Raw genomic sequence first — 27,597 nt, 5'->3', positions numbered from 1 at the left:
GTTTTATATTTGAATGCAGTGGTTTTTGTACATAATTCTATATTTGTAAGTTCAACGTTCATGATATAGAAATTGCATAACAGTACTTGGATTAGGTGAATTGAAAAATACTATTTCTTTTGGTTGTTTTACAGTGCAAATACTTGTAATAAAAATAAAGTGAGCACTGTACACTTTGTATTCTGTGTTGTAATTGAAATCAATATATTTGAAAAGGTATAAAGCAGTCACAAATATTTAAATCAATAATATTATATTATTTTTAACAGTGTGATTAATCACGTAATTAATCATTATTATTTTTTTAATCGCTTGAAGACCTATTTTAAATTAATTACTTATATTTTCTTTTTCACTTAGAACATAAGAACGGGTCAGACTAAAGGTCCATTTAGCCCAGTATCCTGTTTTTCCTGAGAATGGCCAGTGCCAGGTGCTTCAGAGGGAATAAACAGAACAGGTTATCATCAAGTGATCCCTTCCCTGTCACCCATTCCCAGCTTCTGGCAATCAGAGTCTAGGGACACCTCCCTGCCCATCCTGGCTAATAGCCATTGATGGATCTATCCTGCCTGAATTTATCTAGTTCTTTTTTGAACCCTTGGCCTTCACAACATCCTCTGGCAAAGAGTTCCACAGGTTGACTGTGTGTTGTGTGAAGAAATACTTCATTTTGTTTTGCATATTAATTTCATTTGATAACCCCAAGTTCTTGTGTTATGAGAAGGAGTAAATAACATTTCCTTATTTACTTTCTCTGCACCAGTCATGGTTTTATAGACCTCTACCATATCCCTCCTTAATCATCTCTTTTCCAAGCTGAAAAGTTCCAGCCTTAATAATCTCTCCTCATATTGAAGCTGTTCCATGTCTCTGATAATTTTTGTTGCCCTTTTCTTAATCTTTTCCAATTCCAATATATCATTTTTGAGATGGGGCAACCATATCTGAACACAATATGCAAGATGTGGGTGTACTATGTATTTACAGAGGGAGGGATAGCTCAGTGGTTTGAGCATTGGCCTGCTAAACACAGTGTTATAAGTTCAATCCTTGAGGGGGCGATTTGGGGATTAGTCCTGCTTTGAGCAGGGGGTTAGACTAGATGATCTGCTGAGGTCACTTAAAACTGCAATGATCTATAAATATGATATTTTCTGTCCCTTTCTTAATGATTCCCAACATTGTCACTGGAGACAACACCAAATATAAGCCCCAGGAGGATACGGGATGGGTTGCGGAGGATTGCAAGGGACAATAGAAATCGAGAGGACTTGCAGCCAGAGGGAACAGGGGATAGACCGGAGAATCACACTGTCATCAGGAACAGGCAGGCCTATGTGATTGGGGACTCCTTACTGAGAAGAATAGACAGGCCTGTGACTAGAGCTGAGCCGGAGAAAAGAAGACTGCGCTGTCTGCCGGGTGCTAAGATACGGGATGTGGACCTGAGGCTGAAAAGGATCCTAACAGAAGCAGGAAAGAATCCATTGATTATCCTTCATGTGGGAACAAATGATACGGCTAGATTCTCGCTGGAACATACCAAGGGAGACTATGCCAGACTGGGGAAGATGCTTAAGGAAATTGAGGATCAGGTGATCTTCAGGGGGATTCTGCCTGTTCCTAGAGAAGGGCAACAAAGGTATGACAAGATTATGATGATCAACAGATGGCTCAGGCAGTGGTGCTATAAGGAGGGCTTTGGGATGTACAGTCACTGGGAAGCATTCATGGACAGAGGACTGTTCTTTCGGGATGGACTTCACCTGAGTAAGGAGGGAAATAGACTTCTAGGATGGAGGCTGGCATAACTGATTAAGAGAGCTTTAAGCTAGGAATTTGGGGGAGATGGTTGGGAGATGTCCAGGTAATGTCAACGCTGGAATTTAACATTGAGAGGGAAGAAAACAAAGTAAGAGAGGATACAGCCGTGGACAGGAGAATGTACATAAGGAGGAAGGGTAGTGAACATACCAGTCTAATTGGTGATACTGGTGGTAGAATGTCTGTGCCTAACCGGGTAAAGAAAGTCAGTGAAGTCAAATGGCAAAAATTAAGATGTTTGTACACTAATGTGAGGAGCCTAGGTAACAAAATGGAGGAACTAGATCTATTGGTGCAGGAAGTGAAACCTGATATTATAGGGATAACAGAAACATGGTGGAATAGTAGTCATGACTGGAGTACAGGTATTGAAGGCTATGTGCTGTTTAGGAAAGACAGAAATAAAGGCAAAGGTGGTGGAGTAGCATTGTATAGCAATGATGAGGTGAACAGTAAAGAAATAAGAAGTGATGGAATAGATAAGACAGAGTCTGTCTGGGCAAAAATCACATTGGGAAAGAAAGCTACTAGACCCTCCCTGAGACAGTGCTTGCGGTGTGCTACATACTGCCAGGATCTGATTTAGATATGGATAGAGACCTCTTTTATGTTTTTAATGAAGTAAACACTAATGAGAATTGTGTGATCATGGGAGACTTTAACTTCCCAGATATAGACTGGAGGACAAGTGCTAGTAATAATCATAGGGCTCAGATTTTCCTTGATGCGATAGCTGATGGATTTCTTCACCAAGTAGTTGCTGAACCAACAAGAGGAGATGCCATTTTAGATTTGGTTTTGGTGAGTAGTCAGGACCTCATAGAAGAAATGGTTGTAGGGGACAACCTTGGCTCCAGTGATCATGAGCTAATTCAGTTCAAACTGGATGGAAGGAGAAACAAAAATAGATCTGGGATTAGGGTTTTATTTTTTCAAAAGGGCTAACTTTAAAGAATTAAGGAAATTAGTTAGGCAAGTGGATTGGATTGAAGAACTTGTGGATCTAAAGGCGAAGGAGGCCTGGAATTACTTCAAGTCAAAGTTTCAGAAACTATCAGAAGCCTGCATCCCAAGAAAGGGGGAAAAAATCATAGGCAGGAGTTGTAGACCAAGCTGGATGAGTAAGCATCTCAGAGAGGTGATTGAGAAAAAGCAGAAAGCCTACAAGGAGTGGAAGATGGGCGGGATTAGCAAGGAAAGCTACCTTATTGAGGTCAGAACATGCAGGGATAAAGTGAAAGAGGCCAAAAGCCATGCAGAGTTGGACCTTGCAAAGGGAATCAAAACCAATAGTAAAAGGTTCTATAGCCATATAAATAAGAAGAAAACAAAGAAAGAAGAAGTGGGACCGCTAAACACTGAGGATGGAATGGAGGTTAAGGATAATCTAGGCACGGCCCAATATCTAAACAAATACTTTGCCTCAGTCTTTAATGAGGCTAATGAGGAGCTTAGGGATAATGGTAGGATGACAAATGGGAATGAGGATATGGAGGTAGATATTACCACATCCAAGGTAGAAGCCAAACTTGAACAGCTTAATGGGACAAAATCGGAGGGCTCAGATAATCTTCATCCAAGAATATTAAAGGAACTGACACATGAAATTGAAAGCCCATTAGCAAGATTTTTTAATGAATCAGTAAACTCAGGGGTTGTACCGTACGACTGGAGAACTACTAACATAGTTCCTTGTGGGAAAAGGAATGTGAGATGTTTAGGCTTCTGGGATGAGTTGAGTGTGTTGGGAAAGTTAGACAGGTGTATAGGATGATAATTACCCTATGAGGTCACAGCTGTGCTTGAGTGAATCTAATTAACCAATTTGTTATTGCCTGATTGCTTGATAACTGTATATAAGAGCATGCTGGGATGGAATAAACAGAGCTCTGCTTGTGATCAAACTGGTTGGTCAGACTTCGTTCCTGCTCCTGCGATGCAACAAATGGTGGAGAAGCTGCGGGTAGTGAGGACCTGTTACCTTGTAAGGCACTGGTTCATGCTTCCAATTACCATGACATCTATGAAATGGAGCTCCGAAGCCGTTGTATAGACTCCCTTAAAGATATTGTGTTTAAGAGGTATAGCCAGACTATAATTTTAAATCTCTGAACCGGATGTGCTTGTAATGGTTTCGGTGGCCTGAAGAAGAAGAAGGAAAAAAAAAAAAAAAAAAAAGGGGGAGGCGCACCTGAGTCTCAGTGTTGAGCGGCTGGGACGTACCTGAGTCTCAGTGTTAAGTGGTGGCCGCAGGGCATCCGAAGGGGAGGCGCACCTGAGTTCAGTTGAGCGGCTGGGAGCCGCAGGACGCCCGAAAAGAGGGGCGCACCTGAGCTCAGTATTGAGCGGAGCCACAGGGCGTCTGAAAGGGGAGGCACAACCGAATCCAGAGGTGAGCAGTTAACATGGGAGTCGTTGTGTCAGCGGAGCAGGAGAGTGTTAAGATGTGCTGGTGAGTATCTGAGTGTCTGTTGGGGGGGCAGTTTGGCAGTTTGACTGTGTGCTTGATTGTTTGATTGCTTGTTTGACCAGTTTGATCTGGGAGTGCTTTGTTCCAGCTGGGCCTGACTGTTATAAAAAGGCAGTCAGCTGCGAACCAGCTGAGCAGCGAACAGCAGAGAGGCAAACAGAAGGAGTTTGCCTGGAGAGAGCTCTTAGAAGGAAGAGACCATGGATGCTGAGCAATCCGCCGTTGTGACCTGCACAGGATGCGCCATGTTCGTCTTCCTTCCACAGGATAGGAGCGACTTTGTCTGTACCAAGTGCAAGCTGATCTCCATCTTGGAAGAGAAGATTCAAGGTCTGGAGAAACGAATAACAACCCTGCGTTCCATAAAAGAAAATGAGGATTTCCTGGATAGACGTCAGGATCAGCTGCAGCGGGCACAACGTTCTGAAGATTCAGAGCAGGCTACGCAGCAGGGACAGAAGGCCAGCGAGGATAAGTGGCGGCATGTGACTTCCAGAAGGGGAAAGAGTACCAGAAACATCCATGTACCAGAAACACAGATACAGGTGAGCAACCGTTTTCATGTTCTCTCCACAGGTATTAGTGCAGAGAGTGGAGTGGATGATGCACCTGAGGGAACAGAGCAGAAGGAGACTCCACTGATTGGAAGGCATGAGATGCACCTTCCTAGGGATGGGGGTTCCACGACCACCACTCCCAAGAGGAGGAGGAGGGTGGTGGTGGTCGGGGACTCTCTCCTCAGGGGGACTGAGTCATCTATTTGCCGCCCTGACCGGGAGAACCAAGAGGTGTGCTGCTTGCCAGGGGCTAGGATTCACGATGTGACGGAGAGACTGCCGAGACTCATCCAGCCCTCGGATCGCTACCCCTTCCTGCTTCTCCACGTGGGCACAAATGATACTGCCATGAATGACCTTGAGCGTATCACTGAAGACTACGTGGCTCTGGGAAGAAGGATAAAGGAGTTTGAGGCACAAGTGGTGTTCTCGTCTATCCTCCCTGTGGCAGGAAAAGGCCAGGGTAGAGACCGTCGAATCGTGGAAATCAATGAATGGCTACGCAGATGGTGTCGGAGAGAAGGGTTTGGATTCTTTGACAATGGGATGGTCTTCCAAGAAGAAGGATTGCTAGGCAGAGACGGGCTCCACCTCACGAAGAGAGGGAAGAGCATCTTTGCAAGCAGGCTGGCTAACCTAGTGAGGAGGGCTTTAAACTAGGTTCACCGGGGGAAGGAGACCAAAGCCCCGAGGTAAGTGGGGATGTGGGATACCGGGAGGAAGCACAAGCAGGAGATTACAAGAGGGGAGGACTCCTGTCTCAGACCAAGAAAGCGGGACAATCAGCGGGTTATCTTAAATGCCTATACACTAATGCAAGAAGCCTGGGGAACAAGCAGGGAGAACTAGAAGTCCTGGCACAGTCAGGGAATTATGATGTAATTGGAATAACAGAGACTTGGTGGGATGACTCACATGACTGGAGCACTGTCATGGATGGATATAAACTGTTCAGGAAGGACAGGCAGGGCAGAAAAGGTGGGGGAGTTGCGTTGTACGTAAGAGAGCAGTATGACTGCTCAGAGCTCCAGTATGAAACTGCAGAAAAACCTGAATGTCTCTGGATTAAATTTAGAAGTATGAACAACAAGGGTAATGTCGTGGTGGGAGTCTGCTACAGACCACCGGACCAGGGGGATGAGGTGGACGAGGTTTTCTTCCAGCAACTAACAGAAGTTGCTAGATCACAGGCCCTGGTTCTCATGGGTGACTTTAATCACCCCGATATCTGCTGGGAGAGCAATACAGCGGTGCACAGACAATCTAGGAAGTTTCTGGAAAGTGTAGGGGACAATTTCCTGGTGCAAGTGCTGGAGGAACCAACTAGGGGAAAAGCTCTTCTTGACCTGCTGCTCACAAACAGGGAAGAAATAGTAGAGGAAGCAATAGTGGATGGGAACCTGGGGGGCAGTGACCATGAGATGGTCGAGTTCAGGATCCTGACAAAAGGAAAAAGGGAAAGCAGTAGAACAGAGACCCTGGACTTCAGAAAAGCAGACTTTGACTCCCTCAGGGAACTGATGGGCAAGGTCCCCTGGGAGAATAACATGATGGGGAAAGGAGTCGAGGAAAGCTGGCTGTATTTCAAAGAAACCTTATTGAGGTTGCAGGAACAAACCATCCCGATGTGTAGGAAGAGAAGTAAATATGGCAGGCGACCAGCTTGGCTTAACAGTGAAATCCTTGCTCGTCTTAAACACAAAAGAACAGCTTACAAGAAGTGGAAGATTGGACAAATAACCAGGGAGGAGTATAAAAGTATTGTTCAGGCATGCAGGTGTGAAATCAGGAAGGCCAAATCACACTTGGAGTTGCAGCTAGCCGGAGATGTTAGGAGTAACAAGAAGGGTTTCTTTAGGTATGTTAGCAACAGGAAGAAAGTCAAGGAAAGTGTGGGCCCCTTGCTGAATGAGGGAGGGAACCTAGTGACAGAGGATGTGGAGAAAGCTAGTGTACTCAATGCTTTTTTTGCCTATGTCTTCACAGACAAGGTCAGCTCCCAGACAGCTGCACTCTGCAGCATGGTATGGGGAGGAGGTGACCAGCTCTCTGTGGAGAAAGAAGTAGTTCGGGGCTATTTAGGAAAGCTGGACGAGCACAAGTCCATGGGGCCGGATGCGCTGCATCCGAGGGTGCTAAAGGAGTTGGCCGATGAGATTGCAGAGCCATTGGCCATTATCTTTGAAAATCATGGCGATCGGGGAGGTCCCGGATGACTGGAAAAAGCTAATGTAGTGCCCATCTTTAAAAAAGGGAAGAAGGAAGATCCAGGGAACTACAGGCCAGTCAGTCTCACCTCAGTCCCTGGAAAAATCATGGAACAGGTCCTCAAGGAATCAATCCTGAACCACTTAAAGGAGGGGAAAGTGATCAGGAACAGTCAGCATGGATTCACCAAGGGCAAGTCATGCCTGACTAACCTAATTGCCTTCTATGACGAGATAACCGGCTCTGTGAATGAGGGGAAAGCAGTGGATGTACTATTTCTGGATTTTAGCAAAGCTTTTGATACAGTCTCCCACAGTATTCTTGCCAGCAAGTTAAGGAAGTCTGGGCTGGATGAATGGACGGTAAGGTGGATAGAAAACTGGCTAGATGGTCGGGCTCAACGGGTAGTGATCAATGGTTCCATGTCTAGATGGCAGCCGGTATCAAGTGGAGTGCCCCAAGGGTCGGTGCTGGGGCCGGTTTTGTTCAATATCTTCATTAACGATCTGGAGGATGGTGTGGACTGCACTCTTAGCAAGTTTGCAGATGACACTAAACTGGGAGGAGTGGTTGATACGCTGGAGGGTAGGGCTAGGATACAGAGGGACCTAGACAAATTAGAGGATTGGGCCAAAAGAAATATGATGAGGTTCAACAAGGACAAGTGCAGAGTCCTGCACTTAGGACGGAAGAATCCCATGCACTGCTACAGACTAGGGACCGAATGGCTGGGTAGCAGTTCTGCAGAAAAGGACCTAGGGGTTACGGTGGACGAAAAGCTGAATATGAGTCAACAGTGTGCCCTTGTTGCCAAGAAGGCTAATGGCATTTTGGGTTGTATAAGTAGGGGCATTTCCAGCAGATCAAGGGATGTGATCATCCCCCTCTACTCAGCACTGGTGAGGCCTCATTTGGAGTACTGTGTCCAGTTTTGGGCCCCACACTACAAGAAGGATGTGGATAAATTGGAGGGAGTCCAGCGGAGGGCAACAAAAATGATTAGGGGGCTGGAGCACATGACTTATGAGGAGAGGCTGAGGGAACTGGGATTGTTTAGCCTGCAGAAGAGAAGAATGAGGGGGGTTTTGATAGCTGCTTTCAACTACTTGAAAGGGGGTTCCAAAGAGGATGGATCTAGACTGTTCTCAGTGGTAGAAGATGACAGAACAAGGAGTAATGGTCTCAAGTTGCAGAGGGGGAGGTTTAGGTTGGATATTAGGAAAAACTTTTTCACTAGTAGGGTGGTGAAGAACTGGAATGGGTTACCTAGGGAGGTAGTGGAATCTCCTTCCTTAGAGGTTTTTAAGGTCAGGCTTGACAAAGCCCTGGCTGGGATGATTTAGTTGGGTTTGGTCCTGCTTTGAGCAGGGGGTTGGACTAGATGACCTCCTGAGGTCCCTTCCAACCCTGAGATTCTATGATTCTATGATTCTAAGATGGTGAGTGTGCTGTCAGGGCGCTTGGGGAAGCGCTTTCTGCTGGGTGTTTGCGTTTCCATGCCCAGTTCTTTGGCAGATAGGATATTGGGGACAGTTCAAATCCCGCACGTTGTAGGCGGAGCTCAGCAGAGTGTTTTTTCACCTGGCTTTGTATGAGGGTGATTGGTGTAAGAAGCAGGAAGAGGAGAGCAGCATGATGCTCAGCTTTCTAGACTTGAACCGCTTACAGTTTTACTCAGGACAAAGAGTTTACATCATCTATAACGGGCAGGAGTGCGCTGGTCTGGTAGAGCAGCACAATCAGCTGAACGTGAGGTGCAGGTGCTGCTCCTGGAGCAGGGAGTGCACACCTGCTGGAAGATAGAGGACGTGAGACTGGCTGAGATGCAAAGATCGCCGCGGAACCAGAGCCCTCAGAGGAGAACTGTTTGTTAACTTTGCCAGGACTTTTCTTGTTTGATCTTTTGTGAATGAGTTATTTGTTTGAGCTGTGTTTGAAAGAAATTTTGTGTTGGCTGTATAGCATTTAATGTATCATGCAATTATTATTTAGAGTACACATAGAGTATAACCCTGATCTAATGACCATGAGTTAACTAAAAGTATGCATACTATAAGGGATAATTGATGTTAAGAGTATGTTTTGTGTTTGTTGTTGTGTTTTGTGTTGTTTGTTCTGGCCAGAATTGTTGTTGTGGTGTTAAGTATGATGTGTTTTCTTTAGGACCTCCCCCCACCCTCAGTGTCAGTTTGATCGCCTGGCATCTGAGTGATGTTAACAGAGAGGGGGGAATCCTGACTATTTGTTGTTGTGTTTTGTTTCTCTTTTGTTTGTTTGGTGTTTTTGGGGTTATATGTTAAGGATTGCATGATCATATAGGTTGGTTTTATAAGGTTCAGAATTAAAAGCCTTAAATGTCTTTACAATGTTTTTAAATATCAATTTGTTAAGTTTTATTGCACGCTGTGGTACTATAGACCTTGAAAAAATATTGGAAATTATGCCAGCAGACATTGCTATCCAGGTTACATCAAGTGGTAGTTAGAAGTATAGAAGAACATATTTCTCCTGAACAAAGTGAGAGTAACTTCTCAGAAAATATTGTTTGTTAATTTTGGTTTGTGATAGATTATAGTGTTATGTTGTTATGAGTTGGAAATGTTTTGTTAATACCTTTATTATTTTTTTCTTTTCTTTTTTCCTTTTCTTTTTCTCCCCTCTCCTTTTGATTTTGAATAAAGGGGGGAGGTGTGGGAAAAGGAATGTGAGATGTTTAGGCTTCTGGGATGAGTTGAGTGTGCTGGGAAAGTTAGACAGGTGTATAGGATGATAATTACCCTATGAGGTCACAGCTGTGCTTGAGTGAATCTAATTAACCAATTTGTTATTGCCTGATTGCTTGATAACTGTATATAAGAGCATGCTGGGATGGAATAAACAGAGCTCTGCTTGTGATCAAACTGGTTGGTCAGACTTCGTTCCTGCTCCTGCGATGCAACAGTTCCTATTTTTAAGAAAGGGAAAAAGAGTGATCCGAGTAACTATTAGTTTCACATTTGTAGTATGTAAGGTCTTGGAAAAAATTTTGAAGGAGAAAGTAGTTAAGGACATTGAGGTCAATGGTAATTGGGACAAAATACAACATGGTTTTACAAAAGGTAGATCATGCCAACCAACCTGATCTCCTTTGAGAAGGTAACAGATTTTTTAGACAAAGGAAAGGCAGTGGATCTAATTTACCTCGATTTCAGTAAGGCATTTGACACGGTTCCACATGGGGAATTATTAGTTAAATTGGAAAAGATGGGGATCAATATGAAAATTGAAAGGTGGATAAGGAACTGGTTAAAGGGGAGACTACAATGGGTCATACTGAAAGGTGAACTGTCAGGCTGGAAGGAGGTTACTGGTGGAGTTCCTCAGGGATCAGTTTTGGGACCAATTTTATTTAACCTTTTTATTACTGACCTTGGCACAAAAAGTGGGAATGTGCTAATAAAGTTTGCAGATGACACAAAGCTGGAAGGTATTGCTAACACAGAGAAAGACTGGGATATCATACAGGAAGATCTGGATGACCTTGTAAACTGGAGTAATAGTAATAGGATGAAATTTAATTGTGAAAAGTGCAAGGTCATTCATTTAGGGTTTAATAACAAGAACTATTGTTATAAGCTGGGGAGGCATCAGTTGGAAGTAACAGAGGAGGAGAAGGACCTCGGAGTATTGGTTGATCACAGGATGACTATGAGCCGCCAATGTGATATGGCCATTAAAAAGGTAATGCGGTTTTAGGATGCATCAGGCGAGGTATTTCCAGCAAAGATAAGGAAGTGTTAGTACTGTTATATAAGGCACTGGTGAGACCTCATCTGGAATACTGTGTGCAGTTCTGGTCTCCTCTGTTTAAGAAGGATGAATTCAAGCTGGAACAGGTACAGAGAAGGGCTACCAGGATGATCAGAGGAATGGAAAACCTATCTTATGAAAGGAGACTCAAAGAGCTTGGCTTGTTTAGCTTAACCAAAATAAAGTTGAGGGGAGTTATGATTGCTCTTTATAAATATATCAGAGGGATAAATAGTAGGGAGGGAGAGGAATTATTTAAGCTTAGTACCAATGTGGACACAAGAACAAATGGATATAAACTGGACACTAGGAAGTTTAGACTTGAAATCAGACAAAGGTTTCTAACCATTAGAGACGTGAAGTTCTGGAACAGCCTTCCAAGGGGAGTAGTAGGGGCAAAAGACATATCTGGCTTTAAGACTAAGCTTGATAAGTTTATGGAGGGGATGGTATGAGGGGATAGCCTAATTTTGGCAATTAATTTGGCAATTGATCTTTGATTATCAGCTGGTAAGTATGCCCAGTGGTCTGTGATGGGATGTTGGATGGGGTGGGATCTGAGTTACTACAGAGAATTCTTTCCTGGGTGCTGACTGGTGGTGAGTCTTGCCCCCATGCTCAGGGTTTAACTGATCGCCATTTTTGGTGTCGGGAAGGAATTTTCCTCCAGGGCAGATTGGCAGAGGCCCTGGAGGTTTTTTGCCTTCCTCTGCAGCATGGGGCAGAATATGGGCATCCCTGCCATAAATTACAAATAAACAAATAAAATTAGAGAGCCAATGTGGGTGAATAAATATCTTGTATTAGACCAACTTCTCTTGGTGAGAGATAAACATTTTCAAGCTTATACAGAGCTCTTCGTCAGATCTGGAAAACGTACTGAGTGTCACAGATAAAAGGAAAATGGAACAGATTGTTTGGAATGATAGAATCACAGGATATTATCATTGGAAGAGACCTCAGAAGGTCATCTAATCCAATCCCCTGCTCAAAGCAGGACCAACACCAACTAAATTATCCCAGCCAAGGCTTTGTCAAGCTTTTCCTTAAAAACCTCTAAGGAGGGAGATTCCACCACCTCCCTTGGTAACCCATTCCAGTGCTTCACCACCCTCCTAGGGAAATAGTGTTTCCTAATATCCAACCTAGACCTCCCACATTGCAACTTGAGACCATTGCTTCTTGTTCTGTCATCTGCCATCACTGAGAACAGCTGAGCTCCATCCTCCTTGGAACCCTCCTTCAGGTAGTTGAAGGCTGCTATCAAATCCCGCCTCACTCTTCTCTTCTGCAAAGTAAATAACCTCAGTTCCCTCAACCTCTCCTCGTAAGTCATGTTCCCCAGCTCCCTAATCATTTTTGTGGCTCTCCACTGGACTCTCTCTAATTTGTCCACATCCCTTCTGTAATTGGAGGCGGGGGGAACTGGACGCAATACTCCAGATGTGGCCTCATCAGTGCCGAATAGAGGGGAATAATCACCTCACTCGACCTGCTGGCAATGCTCCTATTAATACAGCCCAATATGCCATTGGCCTTCTTGGCAACAAGGGCACACTGCTGACTCATATCCAACTTCTTGTCCACAGTAATTCCCAGGTCCTTTTCTGCAGAACTGCTGCTTTAGCCAGTCGGTCCCCAGCCCATAGCGGTGTATGGAATTCCTCCTTCCTAAGTGCAGGACTCTGCACTTGTCCTTGTTGAACCTCATCAGATTTCTTTAGGCCCAATCCTCCAATTTGTACAAAGATGTTGAAGAAAACCGGCCACAGGATGGATCCCTGAGGCACTGCGCTTGATAGCAGCTGCCAGCTAGACATCTAGCCGTTGATCACTACCTGTTGAGACCGACAATCTAGCCAGCTTTCTATCCACCTTATAGTCCATTCATCCAGCCCATATTTCCTTTAGCTTGCTGACAAGAATAGTGTGGGAGACCTTATCAAAAGCTTTGCTAAAGTCAAGATATATCACATCCACCACTTTCCCCATAGCCACAGAGCCAGTTATCTCATCATAGAAGGCAATCAGGTTGGACTGGCTTGACTTGCCCTTGGTGAATCCGTGTTGACTGTTCTTGATAACCCCCCTCTCCTCCAAGTGCTTCACAATGGATTCCTTGAGGACCTGCTCCATGATTTTGCCAAGGGACTGAAGTTAGGCTGACTAGTCTGTAGTTCCCCAGGTTCTCTTTTTTCCCTTTTTAAAATATCAGCACTATATTTGACTTTTTCCAGTCATCTGGGACCTCCCCCAATCACCACAAATTTTCAAAAATAATGGCCAATGACTCTGCAATGACATTAGCAACTCCTTCACAACTCTTGGATGCATTAGATCTGGACCCATGGACTTGTGCACGTCCAGCTTTTCTAAATAGTCCTTAACCTGTTCTTTCATACTGAGGGCTGCTCACCTCCTCCTCATACTGTGTTGCCCAGTGCAGCAGTCTAGGAGCTGACCTTGTCTGTGAAGACAGAGGCAAAAAAAGCATTGAGTACACTAGCTTTCTCCACATCCTCTGTCACTAGGTTCCCTCCCTCATTCAGCAAGGGGCCCACACTTTCCTTGACTTTCTTCTTGTTGCTAACATACCTAAAGAAACCCTTCTTGTTACTCCTAACATCTCCTAACATCTGCCAAACAGCTCTTTATCAAAATATCCTCTTTTAAAAAAATTCTATTATTAGTAGTGGGCCTGGGTTGATTTTCCTATCCCATTAAAATTTTCAACATTTCTAAACAGTTTCCTATCCTAAAGCACGAAGAACAGTTGAAATCTTGAAATGTTTCACCAAACAAAAGCCTCCTATCCCAACCCAGTTCAGTATGTCAATTGAAACATATTATTTTGAAATCTTTTGTTTAGATTTTGAAGATTTTTCCCTTATTTAAATTTGGTTTATAAATATATTTACCTAAATTTCTAAACAAAAAAATCTCTTGATTTGAAGATTCAAATTCAAGACTTCTCATTACATAAATGTTGAAATGGGATGTTTTTAAAAACTCAAACCTTCTTTTCTGAAACTCTTTTTGATTCATTGCTTCAGTGAACAAAAAACTATTTCTCAAAGTTTACATTATGAAGAATCAGCATTTTTTCAACTAAAGGTCATTCCTTATAAAACATTCCCAATCAGCTCTAATTTCCACTCTGACATTGTCTAATTTCAACTTCGATTGGATCATGTTATGCCTTTCTCTTCTAATAGACTCTTCAATCTAGCAGAGGAAGGTATAACATGACCTAGGGTTACAAGCTGAAGCGAGACAAATTCAGACTGTAAATAAGAAGTAAAATATTAATGTTGAGGGTAATTAACCACTGGAAAAAATTACCAAGGATCAAAAAGAATTACTTTGGGGAAGTTCTGTGGCCTATCTTACCCAGGATACAGGATATATAATCACAATTGTCTCTTCTGGCATTGGAATCTAGGAAACAACCGTGGTATACAAGTACCATTGGCTTTGATTCTTGCATTTTACTATTTCTGTACTTACAATATTTTATAAATTACCAAACTTTGTCTTGGTTTGGGTTATTCCATTATTTGCATATGCTATGGAGACTAACCTGGAAGTACGGAGCTGAACACACAGTTTTCTTTTTGTTTTTCTTTTTCAGGAAGAGTCCAGGAAGAAAAAGGTTAATTTCTATTGACTTCTGTTTCTTGGGGGGTGTCTGGTTGTGTAATATTGGGGGGGAAATGGTTTGGGGGACAAGAATGGTGAATAGAAGAGAGATTGATGATTGTCAGTGTGTTGATGAAAAGAGACTAGTAGATGAGAATGATGGGTTGTGAGAGCAATTTCCATGAGAAGACAAGTTTCCATGCTGAGAGAAGGTTTGGGATTTCCTCTTCATGGGGTGAGATAGATTCAGAGACCTGTCATGGCTGAGTGCGGTGGGATACTGAGCATGAGGAAACAGTTGGGAGTGTGTGAGAGTGGAATATGTGGGGTGTTTCACATTGAAGCCTTTGGAAGTGGCGTAAATATAGTATTTGTGAGTATTTGTAAACCTACTACTACACACACACACACCAATGGCTGCAAAAAGAGATGACTATCAAAGGAGAAAAAAGTAACTTTGAATTAATTCTTCTTCATTATAGTTCTCTTAAACTGACTATACTAGTAAAACATCGGTAAAGAACTGTGCAGGGCTCACTTTTAGAAGTATGGGAGCACAAATATTTTTTTCGTAATATTCTTTTAATTCATCTCATGTCTTGTGTTTGGAGTCCAGAAAGAGGCAGTGTGCAGCATCTCTAGAGCAATGACAATACTGAGAATTTCCTTTCTTGCATGAACAGGATTTATTCAGGTGTTTTACAGTAGGGAGAGGAGGCTGGTTTCGATTATTGCTGCATAAGTGGAGTGAGGTATCACATTCAAAGCATTTTGGGAGAAGCCTAATTTCTGCTAGTTAACCCAACTGAAATTAACGAGATGTGTGAATTAAAAGAATTTTTTTTTCCTTGCAGATGAACTCCAAGTAAAACGGGGTAAGTGTGTGTTGATTCTCGAATGTAAAAGTTAATTCAATTCCATGCTGGAAACATGATGCAAATAGAAATGAAGTTCTCACCATTAGAAATAAGGGAACGGAAGGATGTTTGTTGTTAGAATATTATTTTGATTCAATTTGCTAGGATGGACAGATGAGTGATACAGATCAATTCCTGCTCCATTAGGTGAAAGTCTATCCTAGGCAGTGGGCCATGTATCACTAATATCCACGGCCGGCTCCAGACCCTAGCGTGCCAAGCGCGCGCTTGGGGCGGCGTGCCGCGGAAGGGCAGCAGGCGGCTCCAGTGGACCTCCCGCCGACATGCCTGCGGACGGTCCGCTGGTCCCGCGGCTCCAGTGGACCTCCCACAGACATGCCTGCGGAGGGTCCGCTGGTCCCGCGGCTTCGGTGGAGCATCCGCAGGCATGACTGCGGGAGGTCCACCGGAGCCGCAGGACCAGCAGACCTTCCGCAGGCACGTCTGCAGGAGGTCCACCGGAGCCGCGGGACGGGCGACTGCCAGAGCACCCCCCGCGGCGTGCCGCCCTGCTTGGGGCGACGAAATTCCTAGAGCCGCCCCTGATAATATCCCACTCATCCCTTCAAAATTGACCTCTTTGAGGTCTGGGGAGTTAAAGACACACAATTCTATCAGGCTTCAGGGGTGCTGGAGCCCCTCCAAGCCCTGTCACCCTGGTCAGGGTGTTCCTCTGACAGATGCAGGCAGGAATTTCTTCTTCTCTCCACCATGTTTCTGGGGGCTGGTGGTGAGAAGTCTTTCCATTACAATTCCTGGGCTATGAGACTTGGTGGAGCAAGAGATGGGAGTTGAGTAGCAGAGCCAACATGGATTGGCTCCTTCCTAGCATAGCACTGAGAGCTTCAGCTTTTTCCACCTCATCTCTCACTAGGTTGCTTCCCCCTTTCAGTAAGGGTCCCACACTTTCCCTGACATTCATCTTGTTGCTAACATACCTGTAGAAAACCTTCTTGTTACCATTCACATCCCTTGCTAACTACAACTCCAATTGAGCCTTGCCCTTCCTGATTACACCCCTGCATGCTCTAGCAATATTTTGTATACTCCTCCCTAATTATCTGTCCAAACTTACTACTTGTAAGCTTTCTTTCTGAGTTTAAGCTCACCAAAGATTTCACTGTTAAGCCAAGCTGTTCTCCTGCCATATTTACTATTCCTTCTGCACATCAGGACGGTTTGCTCCTGCAACCTCAATAAGGATTCTTATTAGCTTCCCAGGGGATCCTGCCCATCAGTTCCCTAAGGGAGTCTAAGTCTGCTTTTCTGAAATCCAGGGTCCATATTTTGCTACTCTCCTTTCTTCCTTTTGTCAGGATCCTGAACTCAACAATCTCATGGTCCCTGCTGCCCAGGTTGCCACCCACTTCTACTTCCCCTACCAATTCTTCCCTGTTTGTAAGCAGCAGTTCAAGAGGAGCATGGCTCCTAGTTGGTTCCTCCAAAACTTGCACCAGGAAGTTGTCCCCAATACTCTCCAAAAACTTCCTGGATTGTCTGTGCACTGCTGCATTGCTCTTCCAGCAGATGTCAAGGTGATTGAAGTCCCCCATTAGTACGAGGGCCTGTGATCTGGAAACTTCAGTTAATTGTCTGAAGAAAGCCTTCTGATCTGGTGGTCTATAGTACATGCCCACCACGACATCACCCTTGTTGCTCTCGCCTCTAAACTTAACACACAGACTCTCAACAGGCTTTTCTTCAGTTTCAAACTGGAGCTCTGAGCAATCATACCCCTCTCTTACATACAATGCAACTCCTCCACCTTTCCTCCCATACCTGTCCTTCCTGAGCAGTTTATACCCGTCCATGACAGTGCTCCAGTCATGTGGACTGTCCCAACAAGTCTCTGTTATTCCAATCACATCATAGTTCCTTGACTGTGCCAGGACTTCCAATTTTTCTTGCTTATTTCCCAGGCTTCTTGCGTTTGTGTACATGCACCTAAGATAACTAGCCAATTGCCCTACTTTCTCAGTATGAATCAGGAGGCTTCCCGTGTTGTACCCTCCTCCCTGTGTTTCCTCCCAGTATCCCACTCCCTCATTTATCTCACTCCCCCACTCCGGGTTTAGGTCACCATCCCCCAGCAAACCTAGTTTAAATCCCTCCTCATAGGTTAGCAAGCCTGTGTGCGAAAATGCTCTTCCCTCTCTTTGTTAGGTGGAGACCATCTCTGCCTAGCACTCCTCCTTCTTGGAACACCATCCCATGGTTGAAGAATCCAAAGCCCTCTCTCTGACACCACATGCATAACCACTCATTCACCTTCACAATTCGATGGTCCCTACCTGGGCCTTTTCCTTCAACAGAGAGGATGGACAAGAACATGACTTGCACCTCAAACTCCTTTACCCTTCTTCCCAGAGCCACATGGTCTGTAGTGAAGTGATCCACTCAAGGTCATTCTTGGCAGTATCATTGGTGCCCACGTGGAGAAGTAGGAAGGGGTAGTGGTCTGAGGTCTTGATAAGTCTCGGCAAACACTCCGTAACATCCTGGATTCTAGCTCCAGGCAAGCAGCACACTTCTCAAGTCATCTGGTCTGGTTGGCAGATGGATGACTCCGTCCACCTTAGGAGGGAATCCCCAGCCATCACCACCCATCTCCTTCTCTTGGGAATGGCGGTCATGGAACCCCATCCCTAGGACAATGCATCCCAAGCCTTCTGGACAATGGGGTCTCCTTCTTCTTTGACTCCCATCTAACAGGCCAGGAGTTATAATGGGGGCTGTATGACGTCTTTCCTCCACTTTCGGTCTCGAACCAGCTTCATGGCTTCATTTGTCTTTAAACCTTTTTCTTCTATGTCATGGTTTCTACCCAATGCATTATCAGTCTTCCTCTATTTCTAGTTCTTGCACTCTGGTATGTATCACCATATATGGTGTCTTTTTCAGTCCCATTCCTGACACATGTCAAACCATTGAGGTTATCCTTCTTGAATCTTCTGTAACAGGGTTATTTCTTGCCCTACCCATTTTCTTATCACTTCATATTTTATTTTCTGCAGTCTGGAAATTCTCAGTATCCCCCCCAAGCCAGTTCATTTCTGCAGTTAATATCTTCCATTAGTTGGCTTTCCTCATACTCCAGTATTCCAACCTCCACAGCAGTATCAGCAAGGCACTTGTCTCATACATGCTGAGCTTCTTTGTTATAAACATGTCTTTAGCCTTCCAGATGTGGCATGGTTTTCTGAATGCAATAGCAGCTCATCTGATTCTTGTTATGTCATTTTCACAATTCCCATTCCTTGATACTTAGCCTAAAGATGCACAATTTTCCCATTTCTTCTAGTTCTTTGTCTCTGACTTTGATCTTTACCTCTTCTTCTTGTCTTTAAATTGCCATAATTTTTGTCTTGTCTGTGCTGATGCTTAGTCCAAATTTTCTACTTTCCTGGTCTACTTTGTCAATAATTCTTTGTAAATCCTCCTTGGTCAATGCTATGAGATCAATATCATCTGCAAAGGTAAGGTTTTTAATAATAAGAATAATCTTAGATCCTTATTACTAATTAACAATAACAATAACTATCAAGTAAATATTTGCAGAGTAATTCCACTTTTTAATTTATGAAGATATATTCCTGTCTCACCATTTGGAATTCATAGATATTACAGACACCATCTGTTTTATTCAGCACAAACCGCAGGGTACGATTACACTGCAATCAGAGGACTGATAGAAACTCAGGGAGCAATGCCTGTGCTACCTTGAATCTAGCTAGCTTGGCTAAAAATGCCATAGAAGACACAGCAGCATGAATCCCTCTGTGAGCGAGCAATGCGAGTATGTACCCAGAGTTCCAGGTAGACTTATACAGCTGAAGCCCAAGCCGCCATGAGCCAGGCATGCCTACTCAAGCAAGCACTGGAATGCTTACTGAGCTGCAATCGCTCCTCCAGTTGCAGCGTGGACACTCTCTCATTTAGATTTTCTTCTTTCAGTGAGTTTTGAAGTCATCTTGTCCCCAACTATCACTGGGATTGTTGGCCAGAATGTGGTCTTAACCTGCCAGATCTCCACTAGGACACAGCCAGCCAATATGGAAGTTAATTCAGGCACATATGTATGGGGAGACTTTGGCAAACCAGTAAATTGCTTGAAACCACTATGGCTTATTGTTAAAGACAGCCTAGTCATCAAACTGTTAAAAGCAGTCTCAGCTTGACCAAGGCTGGAGCGGAGGGGGCAGGGCCGTAGCAACAAAGAACATGGCCCCCTCTGAACATATGTCCGGGACCCCTTAAAATGCAGAAACTGGAATGCGGTATTTATTTTATACAATATACAGGGTTCATATTATGTATACATAGGCTATAGTGTACATGTATTCCTTATTTACGCAAAGCGCTTCTTTCGAGCCTTGTTCTCCGCAAATTGGTTAATCAATGCATCATAGTCCAGAGATCTGGCAATCTTGTTTTTGATTGAGATAACTGCAAGCGCAGAAAGCCTGTCATCTGTCATGGTTGAGCGCAGGATATTCTTGATCAGTTTCATTCTGCTGAAGCTCCATTCAGCACCGGCGACAGTAACTGGTGTGGTCAGAAGAATTCTGATGTGCAAAGATTCGGATATATCTCCTGAAGGCTGTTCTTGTATATGTACATTAAGAAATTGTTTGCCGTGACATGTCCTCTCTCTTTCTCGATGACATAAATAAAACGATTCATTTCCATTATGAGTTCGTTGGCATCAATGTCTCCCATTTTTCTTTCAAAATTTTTGCTGTGATTCTCCAGTTCATTTTCTCTGTGACACTGCTTCAGGCTGTTAGCGTTGTACAGAAATCCAAACAACTTATACCACTCCACGAGTTGGTCAAATCGCGACGAAACAGAAGATATGGCCTGATCAGTGAGAACAAGAAAGAACTGCAATTTGAATTTTTCTTCGGCAGAAAGACGACTCGAATCATCAGCACATTCGTAATCAAACATTCTCTTCTTACGTTGCACCTTGGTTTCTGGAAACACCTGCTCAATACCCATATGCTCTGCTATTTCATGTGCATTTGTGACCATAGAGTTATATCCTGTATTTCGATAGTCTTCCAAAAACTTCATTGTAGCACCGACTTCTGCCTGCAGTACGTCAATTGACACATCTGGTGACTGAATTAATTTGCTGGTTTTATTGACGTGAAATAGTATATCGTACCATGTGTACACCGTCAGAACAAAAGGCCACGTAGTAACATGGTCTAAAAGCGCACCGGCTTCTGTTGCTTTATTGCCATCTTTCTTTTCAAACGCATATTCTCGCAAAGATGACAAAGCATTGCACAATTCTTCAAGGTGATAACGCAATGGCTTCAAAGCATCAATTCTCGACTCCCAACGAGTGTCCGATAACCCTTTAACAGATATTGGCATATGTTCTTGAAGTATATCCCAACGTGTAGGTGAAGAAGAAAAGATAACGTATATTCTGTTAATCAGACCGAAAAAGTCAACGGCATATTTCGATGACTTTGCTGCGTCTGAGACCACAAGATTCCAAGTGTGAGCTCCACATGGTACATACAAGGCACGGTCATTTATTTCTAGCATTCGGGCTTGAACTCCTTTATTCTTTCCTCTCATATTTGCGCCGTTATCATAAGCTTGGCCTCTCATGTCAGCAATGTCTATTTCTAAGTTGTTTGCCTTTTCAAGAAACGCTTCCAATAAGCCCTCGCCAGTTGTATCATGAACATTAAGAAAACCAACAAATGCTTCACGAATATTGACACCATCTTCACCGTTGCATTCAACAAAGCGTAACACCACAGACATCTGTTCTTCATGTGACACGTCAGGAGTACAGTCCAAAATAACTGAATAATATTTTGCTTTTTTAAGCTGTGCTATGTTGGCCTCTTGAATGTTACTGGCAACAAGTTGAATCAGCTCGTTTTGGATCTGTGGACTGAGGTACTGAACATGTGTCTCTGCCTTCTTAATCCTCTGTAAAATTTCGCTGAGAACAGTATCATACTTTGCAAGCAATTCAAACAGTTAAAAAGTTGCCATTTGAAGGATCGTCGACATGGATTGTGCAATAGCGTCAATAAATGTCACTTACCTAGTTATACCTTACATTTTTTTTGCCACTTTTAGGGGCCCCCTTCCTTGCGGGGCCCTCTCCGGTCGGAGGGTACGGAGGGCGCTCGCTACACCTCTGTCCGTGTCTTACATACAACAGTCTTGTTAATACACAACAGATTCATGTTAGCCTTTTTTGCAGCTACATCACATTGTTGACATATTAAATTTGTGGGCCGCTGTAGCCCCCAGAACCTTTTCAACACTATTACCACATAGCCAGTTATTCCACATTTTGTAATTGTGCATTTGATTTTTCCTTCCTAATAGATGTATTTTGCACTTGTCTTCATTGAATTTTATCCTGCTGAATTCAGACCAGTTCTCCTATTTGTCATGGTCACTTTGAATTTTAAACCTGTCCTCTAAAATGCTTCCAACCACTCCCTGCTTGGTGTAATTTGTAAATTTTATAAGCATACTCTCCACCCCATTATCCAAACCATTAAGGAAAATATTGAATAATACCTGACTCAGAATTGACCTTTGCGGGACTCCACTAGATACATCCTCCCAATTTGACAGTAAACCATTAATAACTGCTCTTTGAGTACAGTGTTTCAACCAGTTGTGCACCCACCTTAGAGGAGTTTCATCTTGACCACATTTTCCTAATTTACTTACGAGAATGTCATGTGGAATTTTGTCAAAAGGCTTACTAAAATCATGGGTTATCATGTCTAGTGCTTCCCTACATCCACTAAGGGTATGTCTAGATTACAAAATTAGGTCAAATTTATAGAAGTCAATTTTTTAGGAAGTGATTTTATACAGTCGATTGTGTGTGTCCCCATTAAGCGCCTTAAGTCAGCAGAGTGTGTCCATTGTACCATGGCTAGCGTTGACTTTTGGAGTGTTGCACTGTGGGTAGCTATACCACAGTTCCCGCAGTCTCTGCCGCCCATTGGAATTCTGGATTAAGCTCCCAATGTCTGATGGGGCAAAAACATTGTCATGGTTGATTTTGGGTACATGTTGTCAGTCGCCCCTTCTTCCATGAAAGCAACGGCAGACAATCATTTCGCGCCTTTTTTCCGTGTGGATGCCATACTGCTTTCAGCATACGGTGCAGTAGGACTGCGAACTGTCATCATCAAACAACTTCTTCTGCTGCAGCTCTGCTCTCCTGCTTTCCTGGTACCATGAATCCACCTCCCAGGTCCTCTATATGACCGCCGTCATCCACTGCTTCCGCTGCAACTCTGCTCTCTTGCTCTTGTCTCACCATACCATGGCAAGCATGCAGCCCACTCAGATCTTTAAAAAAAAATCCAATCTTTATTTAAAAATTGTCAGTGATGGAGAATCCACCATGACTCTTGGTAAGATGTTCCAATGGTTAATTACCATCACCATTAAATATGTACACCTTATTTCCAATCTGAATTTATCTATCTTCAACTTCCAGCCATTGGATCTTGTTAGTCCCTTGTCTGCCAGACTGAAAAGCCCACTATCAAATATTTGTTCCTTATGTAGGTTCTTAGGTGGGATCCACAAAAGTACTTAGATACCTAAAACCCAGACCCAGGCAACTAAATCTTGGGTTTGAGTGCTTAAATCCCAGTTTTAGGTTCTATTGCAATCCACAAAACTCTCGCTGAATGCTGTAGGTGCCTAAACTCACTCAGTGCCTAAGTTTTTAGGGTAAAAGTTCTGCTGTCTCACTCTAGGTGTCTGAACACGTCTCCTATCTAAGCTACAGAGTGATTCACAAACAGAGGGAAAGACAAGCATTCATGTGCCCAAATCCCAGGTGGGGCTCAATCCTGTAGGCAGCCTCTGCAAACAACTACTGGATCAGGTCCCATTCAAAATCCCACTGCTGTTAGAGAACATGGAGGGGCTGCTGAGCTTATAGCCTACTGGTTAGAATGCTCGCCTGGGAGGTGGATAACCCAGGTTCAGTTTCTCTCTCTTTCTACCCTGAAAGGAGAAAGGATTTGAGCAGAGATCTCTGGTGTCTCAGAAGAGTGCACCAGGTAGTGGGTCACAGGCTGTTCTGATGGAGTGGTGGTTCCAACAATAACATTTGTTGAAGCTCTTTCACTGTGTATAAATAAATAGCCGTTGAGCAAGAGAGTGGAAATTAGTGTATAGCCTGATAGTTAGGGCACAACCCCGCCCCCCCTCCCTGCTGAGATCTGGGAGTCTCCTTGCTCTAATCATTCTTTCGTTATTTATACACAGTGGAACAGCTCAACAGGAGAGAGTGAAAGGGAGCCCCACATTAGAATATCCCATGGGCCAGTGTTTTCAGAACTCACTGTAGTGGCAGGAGACACCTGTGCAAATCCTTCCTCTCCTTGAACTCTGACATAACCCTATTGGAGTCAATGGGGCAGATCATCAGTTGGTATAAATCAGAGCAGAACAGGAGTGTCAATGCAACCAGATTACCAACTGGTGTAAATCTGTGCAAACCCCTTAGGAGTCAATGGTCCAGATTCCCAGATGGTGTAAATTCATATACTTCATTGGAGTCTAAGAAGCCATCTATGATCAGTTTAAAGCACAGAGGCCTCTTTGAAATGGATATAGTCCTCCTTATGGCAACCCAAACAATTGGCTCTTGCTGTGCTCTTGCGGGTGCTACCATTATATAAGAACATAAGAACAGCCAGACTGGGTCAGACCACTGGTCCATCTAGCCCAGTATCCTGTCTTTCAACAGTGGCCAATGGCAGGTGCTTCAGAAGGAATGACCAGAACAAAAGGGCAATTATTGAGTCATCCATTCCCTGTAATCCAGCCTCAGCTTCTGGCAGTCAGAGTCTAGGGATTCCCACAGCATAGGGTTGCATCTCTGACCATCTTGGCTGATAGCCATCGATGGTCCTATCCTCCATGAACTTATCTAAAACTTTTTTTGAACCGCATTATAATTTTGGCCTTCACAACATCCCGTGGCAACGATTTTCATAGATTGACTGTGTATTGTATGAAGAATTACGTACTTTAGTTTGTTTAAAACCGGCTGCCTATTAATTTCATTGGGTGATCCCTAGTTCTTGTGTTATTCAAAAGAGTAAATAACACTTCCTTAATCACTTTCTCCACACCATTCACAAACCACCACTGCCACACCCAAGTTTAATCTAAATGTTAATATTGTCTTTTGATCTCTGAATCAATAGAATATTGTAACAGACAGGAACCCTCTGGTTACATTGTTAACATCTCACAAGATATAGGTAATAATTGGAGATATACCAATCTCCTAGAACTGGAAGGGACCTTGAAAGGTCATTGAGTCCAGCCCCCTGCCTTCACTAGCAGGACCAATTTTTGCCCCAGATCTCTAAGGGGCCTCTTCAAGGATTGAACTCACAACCCTGGGTTTAGCAGGCCAATGCTCAAACCACTGAGCTATCCCTCTCCCCAAATATACAGGGACACAAACAGATACAATGACTATCTTTTTCTAATTCTCTAACAGTACAAGTCTACATTTCAAAGTTCTAGTCTATCTAACAGATATGTATTAGCTATTTATCAGGAATGGCCCTAATTACCATTCATATACTTTTCTAAAATGCATAATATGCTCAGTGTGAGAGTATGTGGACTTCTACTCAAGTAGAAAAGCGAATCCAAAAATTTGTCAAGGGTAAGAATCCAGTGCCAGTCTTTTCTCAGAAGATTAATCAAAGGCCAGAACTACCCAGGGTGGGAGAGAGAGAGAAAATAGACCATATAAGTGAACATTCACAGTAATAGAACTGCATATTCAGAAATTCATCTACTCAGAAGAACTTTATTAAAACCTAGAAGTGGTTGGAAAATGGAATTGCCATCCTCTTGGAAATTCTGATTTTTTTCCCTAGCAGTTGTTTTGGTCCCAAATATTAACTTTTTTTAGTAATGTAAAAATGAATTTTAAACACTTTTATCAGAATTAAATATTTCATTTTGAAATGCTGATTCAAAATGAAAAATTTAAAATGTCATCTAAATGTCATTTTAAGTATAAATATTTGAAATACAATATTTCATTTTGAATTGACATTTTCACTTAAAATGACACTTTACATCAAAATGTCAATTTGAAATTAAATTTTTGTATTGAATTAACATTTCTAAATGTATAAAGGAAAAATCATTTCCATTTTCCTGACCAAGAATTTAAAAAAGTAATAAAAATAAGACATTTTTCTCATGGGAAATTTTGATTTTGACAAAACCACATTTTTCAAGTAAAAATGTTTTATGCCCTTTTTTTTAATTAGCTCTGTCAAAAAACATATCTTCGTAGTAGACTCGTTGCAACAATCTATGCCCTCAGATATTTAATTTAAATTATAATTACATATATATCAGATGAATTTTGCTCCAAAAAACTGTAGTGACCTTATTGACAGCACTTAGTTTGTAAGCATTAGTGTCTTAATCACCTACAGATTGTTAAATGTTATATTGACAATGAAGGGAGAGCTCCACAAAGAGGACTTAGCATTGCAACATCCAGGGGCGCCACTAAGTATTTTGCCACCCAAGCACTGCAGGCAGGCTGCGTTCAGTGGCTTCCTGCGGGAGGTCCCCGGTCCCATGGATTCCGTGGCACATTTGCGGGAGGTCCGCCGAAGCCACAGGTGGACCGTCCGCAGGCATGGCACCAAAGGCAACCTGCCTGCCACCCTCGCGGCGACTGACAGAGCACCCCCCGTGGCTTGCCGCCCCAGGCATGCGCTTTGCATGCTGGTGCCTGGAGCCACCCCTGGCAACATTCAATTTTAGGTTCCCAGCTGCCCAGTGGAATCCACAGCTGTGATGTAGGTACCTAGGCTCCCTGTGGAATGAATGGGGGGAAACAAGCACCAAGAAACTGGGTTCACAAAACCCAGGATGTTGGCCAGGAAGTTGCCTAAACTAAACCACCAAACATTTAGTTTTCAAAAGCTGTTTTATTAAAAAAAAATGAAAACCATCAGTCTTCAATTTCCAGTTTCACACTGAAAAATTGGAAGATTCAATCAAAATGAATTGTTTCTCTAAACATTTAAATTTTGGTGAAAAAGCCATTTATATATATGTAAAAGTTCGAAGAGAAAATTTTGACTGTCTCTAGTCAGACTGATCTCCATAATGGCTGTGTAAATGAGAGCTAAATTCCCCATACTTTGAAGTAGTTCAGATTAAAATTTGGCCCCCAATCCAAATTTGGGCCTATGACTATCCTACAGAACATATGCTGGCAAACAAGGCTTTAGGCACCTAATTGCCACTTTAGGCACCAACATCCCAGAATAAGGCACCATTAGGTTTCGCAAAGCCCCTGGTCAACTAACCCCAAACCCTGTAGTTGCCTAAACTCACACAGCACCTAAATTTTGGCAGTAGCAGTTGCCGAGGTGCCTATGTTTCTGCCTCTGACCAGGCACACTGCAGCCCCATGCCAGGCATTGGATGCTCAAACCCCAGAGATTTTCATGGACCTGGGGAAAACAAGTATTCCTCCCCCAACCCATGTACAGGGCCTGATGCAATAGGCATATTCAATGGCCACTTACTGAATATAGCCATGCAAGAGAGCTCATGCAAAGCAGGTGGTGGTGTGCGGGGAGAAAGAGGCCCTCCTGCCTAACTTTTAACACAGTGGTTAGGGCTCTCAGCTAAGATGTAAAAGACCCTCCCATCCTCCCCACCTCATAGGGAGAATATATTGGAAAAGGAGTCTCCCACCCCTCAGGAGAGTGCCCCAAGCACTGGCCTATGGAGCTCTCTCACGGGGGGGGGGGGTGGCTCCCTCAGTGTCTGCTGTTGAAGCTGTTCCACTCTGGTGAAATAAATGTCATCAGAGCAGGTGGACTGGATCTTGGGTTGCCCAGGTCTTGAGTGAGTGATCTGACCACCAACCTATGGTCATTCTCACGTGTGGGTGCGCTTTCATTCTCACCAACCCAATAACTCATTAGCTATCCACAGTGGAGGAGCTTCAGCAGGCGAGAATGAGAGAACCTCCCACTGGAATATCTCATAGCGTAGAGGTTAGGGCACTCGTGTGAGAAGTGGTCTAAGACTGCTCCTCTCCCTTCTTGCCCTCAGGCACAGGTAGGAACATGAACTGGAGTCTCCCGCATCCCAGGTGAGTACC

Source organism: Mauremys reevesii, unplaced genomic scaffold, assembly GCF_016161935.1.
Source record: "Mauremys reevesii isolate NIE-2019 unplaced genomic scaffold, ASM1616193v1 Contig59, whole genome shotgun sequence".
NCBI lineage: Eukaryota > Metazoa > Chordata > Testudines > Geoemydidae > Mauremys > Mauremys reevesii.
This window is presented reverse-complemented; position numbering follows the sequence as displayed.